This window comes from Leptidea sinapis, chromosome 30 (genome assembly GCF_905404315.1).
Source record: "Leptidea sinapis chromosome 30, ilLepSina1.1, whole genome shotgun sequence".
Taxonomy (NCBI): Eukaryota; Metazoa; Arthropoda; class Insecta; order Lepidoptera; family Pieridae; genus Leptidea; species Leptidea sinapis.
In genome coordinates this window covers 4,996,654-5,006,450 of record NC_066294.1, presented here as the reverse complement: position 1 = coordinate 5,006,450, position 9,797 = coordinate 4,996,654, and positions in this window count along the sequence as shown.

The window sequence follows — 9,797 nt, the reverse complement described above, 5'->3', positions numbered from 1 at the left end:
ACTCAGGGGCACACGTTCTAAGCACGATTGGAGAAATGCCATCCGGCCCGCTCGACTTCCTGACGTCCAACGAAAACAGAGCTCGCCTAACAGTTTTCTGTCTGAACTGTACTTCAGGCATAGAGCTCTGACACCGCGGGATGGTCGGCGGTGTTTTTCCGTTGTCGTCAAGAGTCAAGTTGGAGGCGAAAAGAGCGCACAGGAGATCGGCTTTCTCATTTGCCGTATGGGCCAGGTTGTCATTCCTCATGTGCAACGGCGGTATGGACGGCTGGCTGAAGTTACCAAGAGTAGCTTTCGACAAAGACCAGAACTTGCGTGTTCCGGTCGGGTAACTGGAACTGCTCGCCGATTTTGACAACGTGTTTTGACTTCGCAAGGTGACGCGATTTGCCGCTTTTAAAATCTGGAGGCACGGTTGTATTTCCTCTTAAGAAATATGCAGTTTGGATCTTTTGTGCCCAGCGCCGCAACCCAAGTTCGATATGAATGTTTTTTGCAGTCAGATGCTGCTTTAACTGACGCATCGAATCAGGGCTGTGATCTGCTACCGATCGGTACTACAGAGCTTGGTATAAAAATATCCATGCCCTGTAGTATACAAAATATTCATGATTGGAGCCTCCTTTTAGGCACTATAGCGCCTGTTTTAGAAGACTCCGCTCTTCCATAGCTTATTAATATTTGTTACTTTATTTACAGACAATCAAACTCATAATACATACTAAGAAGTATATCTAAAAACTATGTATCGTGAGAAATAAGGTGTGTAAGGTGTGTGCATTGGGTGTGTTGTGAGTGATAAGTAAGGTGTGAGAGGTATTATGAGGTGTGTGTGAGTCAATGTGTGTTTGTGATCAAATGAATAAATGTTAAATTAATAATATTAAGATTGTGTTAATAGTTCTTCAGTTTCTGTATAAGTGAGTGAATTGTTCCAACTTACTATCATTTTTTTACATTCATAAAGTGGTTTAAGATGGATATATATTTCCTTGTTAACCCTATTATAAAGCATGGCTGAGAGCTTGCTGTACTGGCGATTTGCAAATCCGGTTTTTATTGCAGGAATTTTTGCAATAATATCCATTCTCCTTTTTAATAAAATGCTTGCATCATATGGAAGAGTTTTAAATATTTTTAGAACTATAGCAATAATATATAATTTTCTAACAGACAAAAGGTTACTGATATTGTATAGTCTTTGAGTCTTTGAGTTTGTCAGTGGGATATCGTGTCTTTTTGAAATACATGTTTTTTATTAGGCTCCTTTGTCCACGTTCCAATTCAATAAATTTGGATATAGCAGCGCCGCCCCACACGGGGATACAATAAACTAGCACAGATTGCGCTAGTGCAATATAAATTTCATTTAAAATATTTCTGCTGGTGCCTGATTCATTGACTATTGATTTTAAAGCGACAGACATGTCGCTTTAAAATCATAAGTGTTTTGAATATCCATCCCAGTTTTCTAATTCTTCCAGTGACGTGCTCAATGTGTTGGTACCAGTTAAGCTTTTGATCAATAATGACACCAAGATATTTTGTATGTGAGACTTTTTCAATAATTGGACACGTGCATTATTTAACATTTTTTCACAAGAATGTATTTTGATATTAAAATTTTTATTTGGTTGTGAACGATTAGATCTGCTAAAATATATATACAATTAGTCTTAGCTGTGTTTAAGCTAAGAAAATTGTCTTTAAGCCAATCATAAATTTGTGACATGCCCTTCTCAGCACTATCCTTTGCTTCAGACCAAGTCTTCCCATGAAAGACAACTCCAGTATCATCGGCATAGGAGAAGATTTTTGCGTTTGTGACTTGGAGGTTACAAAGGTCATTAATATATATCAAGAATAATGTTGGGCCTAACACGCTTCCCTGAGGTACGCCAAATGACACATCTGCGTCGCTACTAGTATAGGATGCTATCTTGACCCTCTGTTTTCTATTACATAGGTAGTCTTTGAATAATTTTAGAGGGGTTCCTCGTATTCCAATTTTTTGTAACTTGGACACAAGGGTTGGGACAGAAACAGTATCGAAGGCTTTTTTTAAATCTATAAATACAGTCAGACACTTGCTACCTTCGTCTACACTCTGAGTTATAAGCGAGCTAAGTGCTGTGACTGCATCCTCGGTGGAAACTCCATGTCTAAACTGTGTAGACGATAAAATTTTAAATTTATCTAGAAAATTTACGAGCCTTGCATTAATTATTTTTTCTAGGACTTTAGATATGGCGAGTAAGATCGAGATAGGTCTGTAATTATTAACATCATCTCTGCTCCCACCCTTGTGTACCGGAGTAGTAATGGACTGTTTCAATGCTGCTGGAAAGATGCCCGATTTGAAACAGAGGTTAGCCAAGTGAGTAATGATGGGAACAACTTCACTGCTAGTATACTTTAGAAATCTAGTCGTGATATTGTCCCATCCTGGAGCGCTATCTGATTTTAAGCCATTCAAAATTCTTTCCACTTCCACTGGATCAGTATCTAGTAGTACAAAAGAATTTATTTGTGGAGATGTATTGGGACGTACGACAGGGAAGGTTTTTGATTTAGGCTGAATTTGCTGAGCTAAGTCTTTGCCAATGTTCACAAAGTACTCATTTACAAAATTCACTGATTGATCTGGAGTCTTTTTAATAGTTAATAATTCTGTACTCTGATTTTTTTGTTTATTTGTGAAAGTTATATATTTTACATTTTTCCATAGTAAAATATGGTAAAGTCACTTTTCTTTACAGCAATGTGATGAGAGAGACTGGAGCAATCACATTCAACTGAGTTGGATATTTCAATGTTGTCTATTTCGTTCAGTGTTTGTAATGTGTCACCCATAAAAATATTTTGCAGACAGAATAATACTCGCTGTATGGTTGTTGTGTATATAAAATATTAGTTTTGGGTGTATTTTGTATGACTGTAAAAGATTTTGTGACATTGTATCAAATGATAATATGTGTGCCCTATTACTGTTAATTTTTTTAAATTTATGTGTTTTGTAAGTGTTTATGTTCTTTTCCAGAGTATTTAGTGTTATGTTAACTATTTGTGTATTAAATGTGCAAGTGAAAGACTCTTGCAACCTAGGTGTAGGGTATACATGTATTTTTAAAAGGATTAATTGTTCGTTTAAGAGTTTGTATATAAAAGTATAAATATTTGTTTTTAATTCTAAATGTACAGGACAATGGAGTGATTGTATTTTGCCATTGTGCCAAGAATAACAAAAAAGGCGAATATACGAAAATTAGTAATTAATTGCATGTATTTCAGCGCTTTAGCTGCGAAATTAACTAATAAAAAAACATTTACATTGCAAATACACAAAATTAAGTAAAAATTACAACCTAGTCATGCTTTAGTCATAAGTTGATGGATTTGTTCTTCACTCCTTAGGGTTATTATAGGAGCGTGGTCATCTTTTCTGATATACACCTTTCCATAAGCAGTCCAACAATATTTATACGATCCCGACTTTGAAAGGTCTCTAGCAAGGAAATATAGGCGAGATCCCTTATTAGTCAGGTGTTCCGATAAGTGAATGGGTGTATCTGTTGTATCTTAAGGCCGAGATGTTTACAACATAGCTTTGATTTGTGTTTAACATTGAAAATCTTGCCGGATTTCAGAAATTCGTTTTTTAGAAGCGTAGATCCAGTTTCTACAATGATTGGTGAATTCTTGTTTTCATTGGTTTTTCCACGAACTCTATAGATGTCCTTAATATCAGACTTGGCTAGTGGGCAGACTATGTTCTGGGAGAGACACATAACCATGTCAATTAAATCCTGCTTGGACTCACCGGAAGCTTTCGGAACATTTTTTACTACGAAATTGGCTTTACGGCTACCTGTTTCCATGTCCTCTAATCTTTTTTCTAAGAACGTGATGTATTTCTTATCTTCTTTTCCCTGGCTCTCTAAATGAAGAATTTTATTTTCGAGGTCTTGGTTCTGAGACATGAGAAACGTGACTGAGCTCTCAATGTTAAAGTTAGAATTTTTTATTTCTTTCAGTGTTTCAGAGACTTGTTGAGACTCCCTAGTTTGGTTTTTTAAAAAGCCAGACATCATTTCTTTAATTTCCGTTTTAAAGTCGTTTAACTGGTCAATAATATCTATATTCTCCCGACGTCTCTTCCCTCTTTGAAAAACGTAATTGGGTGTTGATATTTCACCATCATTCCTTACAGTATTGATCGCCGATTCCGAGGTGGATTTAATTAACGGCGAAGTAGCCATTTATAATAGTGAGAGCTTTCGCTAGCAACAAAACTTAAAAACCAAATATATAAAAACGTGAAAAAGAAAAAAAAAATAAAGCTGGCGGCCGAGATTCGATCCCTCGACCAAACGAAGGTTCGGATTTGCAATGGCAACTATTCAACCACTAGTCCAATGACCATATGAGCGATGAGTTGAAATAGCCGAATTATAATTAGTTAGTTTAGTATAAATATATGCAGTGTGAATGCAGATACAGATAGCAATAATTTTTTTAAGGGTAATTTTAAATATTATGTTAATGTCACTGAGTTTATTCAGTCTTCACTTCTTGATATTTTGTAAATACTCACTTGTTCAAACTTTGCGTTCTCTAGTTACTGTGTTTAATTTTTTTATTATATTTTGAGTGTTTATATATTGAGTGCTAATACCGTTATGGATCGATCAGTGAGTACAAATAACTACTAATACTATTCAACCCAATTCAAGGAGCTATGCACAAATTAATGTTTAGATACCAGTTTACTTTTAACACTTATAACATTCCTGGGGGATAACAAAATGCCCTTTCCACTTTTTCACACTTTCTATTTCACTTGATAAATTATTATTTAAACTTATAAGTCCGTCATGTAATAATTTTATTTATTTAAATATCCCGGAGCAAACCAAAAGTTGCATGTTATGTCTGACGTTGACAGCGAAGAGTCAAAACACATCGGCTTCTGCAACGGCGCAGGCACTAGGATCATCCGAAGGGAAACAAACCCCAAGGGTAGGATGCAAAAAAAGGAACGCTTCCTATCCCAATCTGCTGACTTGTAGTGCCAAACGTGGTGGGTCGCTGGTGGTCTGTGACGTGGGCGTCGGATAGGCACTACACTCCTGACCAGGAAATGGTTTGACGTTCCGAGAGGGGTGTCGACAAAGACCTGATAACCATCGGAGCCAGCAGAAGGTCTAATAAGGACGGCATGTGGCTATCCACATCTGGGAGCCGCGTTGGCGACTCAACCAATTGGAACAGACCATAAGACCATAAGCCAATGCAAAATTATGCACAGATCGCCCTGCGTAGTCTGTGGTACGTGATCCAAGCCATTCGGCATTGTGCCCGTTGAAATCACCCAAGACTACGATTTCAGCGGAGGGGATCTGTGCAAGCATGTCGTCAATTGCCGCTTGAACGCAGCCCATGAGATGATCCGTTTCTGCGTTACCACTATGGGACCTGTAGACACACGCATAGATGCAGACGCGGTCCTCTAAATCTACGCGGAGCCAGAGAGTGGACAGGTCCCTACCCTCAAAATTGCCCGAGACGGTGACAGCAGATATCCTCCCTAACGTACACACATACCCCGGCATGAGGCAAAAAATTGTGCTCATTTTTGTACCCGGGGTACGTTAAATAAGACGTATCACTAGGTCGATATATCTGCGTCTCCGTAAGGAAACACAAGGCCGGCTTCGCCGTCTCAAGGTGGTGGTGGACGGCGTTTAAGTTGGAGTGAATTCTTCTGATATTGCAACAGTCCAATTTGAGTGTGGAGCGGGGTGCCGTGGTGTTACGGTCTCGTTTGTCTTTGGTTCTGTGCCCTCCCCAGAATACGAAGGGCAGCCCGAGCTAGAGTGCTCGGGGAGTAATTCTCCGACTCAGGTAGAGCCGGTACCCTCCTGGGGTAAAATCTTTTTAAGTTCCGCTGTCATATTCGGGTGGAGGGGGGGGGGGGTGGCCACCGGTCCTCGACACTAACCTATGCGAAACATAGCGGCACTAGGCCGCTACTTCACGCCGGTATTCTGTGCGAGTGTGGTAATTAACCCGGACGAGTCTGACCCGAATGTGCTGACGTCAAAAGACGGCAGCGTGACTCTCCCACTTCTAAAAAGCCCTTAGTCGCCTCTTACGACACCCATGGGCCTGGGACTCCCCTATTCTTTTTATGCCCCGGGGAAAGTACAGGGCATACATACTATACAAACCATTTTAAACATTCTCTTGAAATAAATAATGGATGTAATTCCTTTATAAATTATAGAATAGTAAATTAATTTTTTTGGTGTTTCAATCACATTAAACCAACATTAAGTAAAATAAAAAATGCGAAAGAAACGCTTTATTAAAGAGGTATTATTAAACGGGACTCGATTTGTTAAGAACGCATATTTTTCATCATAACACTCTTGCCTTCCTTATCGTAATACCTAATCGAGTATAATAAATAAAAAACTAAAAAGATTTTAAGTCGTGAAGCAGTAATATGCGGACATTATTGCGTTTTGATTTGAAGGGCGCTGAAAACTGGCACTAACTTCGAAATGTTTTAAGAGTGTTCGTATTTTCATGTTTAATTCAATTGTTATAAAAACCCTTACCTTTTTTAAAATTATTTTATATTATGTTAGCTTCATATAATACAAGACTTGAAGAGACTTTGCTATACCAGTGGGAGGCTCCTTTGCACCGGATGCCGGCTAGATTGGGTACCACAACTGCGCCTATTTCTGCCGTGAAGCAGTAACGTGTAAACATTTCTGTGTTTCGGTCTGAAGGGTGCCGTAGCTAGTGAAATTACTGTATGGGCAAATGAGTTTTGTATATGTATTTATGTATGTTTAAGTAAGTATATTGTATTAAATATATCGTTGCCTTTTATCCATACCAGAGGCTTTGCCTAGTTTGGAGCAAGATAATTTGTGTAAAAAGTGTGTCCATATTATTATTATTTAACATATTATGACAAGAGGTGAAGAGCACAATTATTGTAGTGCCGCTCAGAATATTTGGGCTTTCCACGAATCCTGAGCGGCACTGCATTGTAATGGGCAGAGCGTATCAATTATCATCAGCTGAACGTCCTGCTCGTCTCGTCCCTTATTTCCATGAAAAAAAAGATTGTGAAACTGAAGTGGCAGTGGGCAGGGCACATAGTTCGACGTTAAGGTGCGTGTTAGAACTAGCTACTAGAAATAGTTTATAGAAATTACAAGTAAAGCCAATATGAAAATCTAATAAACCTTTTATTCAAGTCAACCACCATAATTATTATTTATATTTACATTTTATTACGTCATCACACTACATCGGTTCGTAAAGGAGCTTTGACATAGAGGCAGAAGAACCGATAAGAAACTCCCAGCTCATCTTTTAAATCATATTACAAAATATACGGTATAATCTATGTCAACATATATCCAACAAGTTGAGGAATCTTTAATAAATTGTACTTTTGTTAAAATACTACTACTAAAATAACATATATAATATCAGAACAGAAAATAGAAGAAAATAATGAATAATAATTATAAGTACTTGACTCTGTCGCGTCCGTTCGGTGCAGCAGCCACGAGCCAAATGTGACTAATCACCACTGCGCTGCACCAACGAAACCTTAGTAGACTTAGGTTGGCAATCCTAGCTCGAACAGCCAATCAGGAATAAGCTCCTAATGGCTGTATTGGCTTTAAATATAAATAAGCTACTTTTTAGTTTAAATATATCAAAACATAACTCTTTTAACTTTGAATTATTTACATTAGGTTTTATTCAGTGTCATTTACTTCTTTAAGGTTATTAAATAATAACTTGAAAGCTTAATAATCTAACACGTGCGTTTCATTCTACACAGTATAATGTCGATTTTTATTAAACAAAATAATTATTCGGAATTAATCACTCAGTGTTGAAAAATAGTATTAATCTATGTCTCATCCAATTTCTGTCTACCACGCAAACTGCAAAATATTAAAATGTCGGGATTAATAAACATGTTAATAATTTACCCCTTTGATTGTTGTAAGAGTTCACTTATAAATACACACACGAATAATTATGACCGCATTGTAGTAAGTAAAGTGACATATAATTAAATTTGTTGATATTAATCACTTAGGCCCATAACGAAATGAAATGAAGGATAATGGGAAGTGAAATTGTGGAGATTCACAGAATGTTACAAACAAAACATGCAACCCGCATATTGTTCGAACAATGACATTAAACAATTTCACATCGAGTCTTAAAATCGAGATGATAATACAAGACTTATTTATACTGCTTGTATATAAGAAAGTATTTGAAAAACATTTTTATAATTTTTATAAAAACGTTTCAGATGCGTATGACTTGATATCATATAAATATTAATTTATGTTAGTTATATAATAAAAACGTATATTTATAATTATATTAAGAGCTAAAAAATCTAAATTAAAAAAAAACCTCTAAGCTTATACGAAATACTAATATTGATATGATTGCGACACTGGAATGGCAGTGGGCAGGGCACTTAGTTCGACGAACAGATGGCTGTTAGGGCAGTCCTTGAATGGCGAACACATAACGTATGCAAACCAGAAAACGCAGTGTTGGTAAGCCCCCCACAAGATGGATCGACAATCTGGTCAAGATCGCGGGAATACGTAGGATGAGGGCATCGTAGGACCGATCGTCGTGGAAATCTTTGGGGGAGGCCTTTGTCCAGCAGTGGACGTCTTCCGGCTGATGATGATGATGATTATGAAGTTATATTGCAATATAGTAACAATAGTTTATATTGTCAAATCATCTATTTCAAATATTAATCGTATCTTTCATTAAATGTGCGAATAATGAAATAACTGGAGACATGCCTGCAGCGTAAACTATTTCGAACACAATTGGATCTTAAATGGCACCTACTAGCAGATTGCGCTCTCTGGGCGTGAGAATATAGATTATATTATTCTATGTGAAGATATAGTACTTAAAGATTATAAGAAGAACTTATTAAATTACTTTCATTCGTGCTTAGGTAATAACGCAATGGTCCAATTTAAACCCATCATAGTTGGCCAATAAGTATAAAAATTAAGTAAATTTTTTATGAAACTCAGTGGGCTTCTTTTTTTCGTGGCGTCTTCCGGATCGTGGTCGCCATTCGAGGACTTTACTTCCCTAACGGCCATCTGCCCGTTGAACTATGTGCCCTGCCCAATGCTACTTCAGTTTCGCAATAATTTGGGCTATGTCGGTGACTTTGGATCTCCTACGGATCTCGTCATTTCTGATTCGATCTCGCAGGGAAACTCCGAGCATAGCCCTCTCCATTGCCTTCTAAGCAACCATGAGCTTTCTCATAAGGCCCAGTTAGCGACCACGTCTGCGTACTTCTTCTTAATTTCTTCTTTACTTGAACAATTAAGCATGCACACTTGATAACAGATGATGTTCGCGCCTTTTACTTACGATTAAATCTATATTATAATATTTACAATATATTTATTTTTAGAGATCTTTTAAAATACTGTACAGATATGGTCGTCCAGTTTCAAGTAATTTGAGCGTATAGACATTCTATTTCGTTTTTTTTTTTCATTTACCTTTTTAGATTCACCAGTGGTACTAATATTACATTTATAATGATGCTAAGTTACAAAGGTCTTATTACTAAATTCACTACCTTTTAAGGTGAATACCACATGCTAAAATATGTTTGAAATCTTAATACATATATTTCTTTTATGCGTCTGTTGTAACTGAACTCCTCCTAAACGGCTGGACCGATT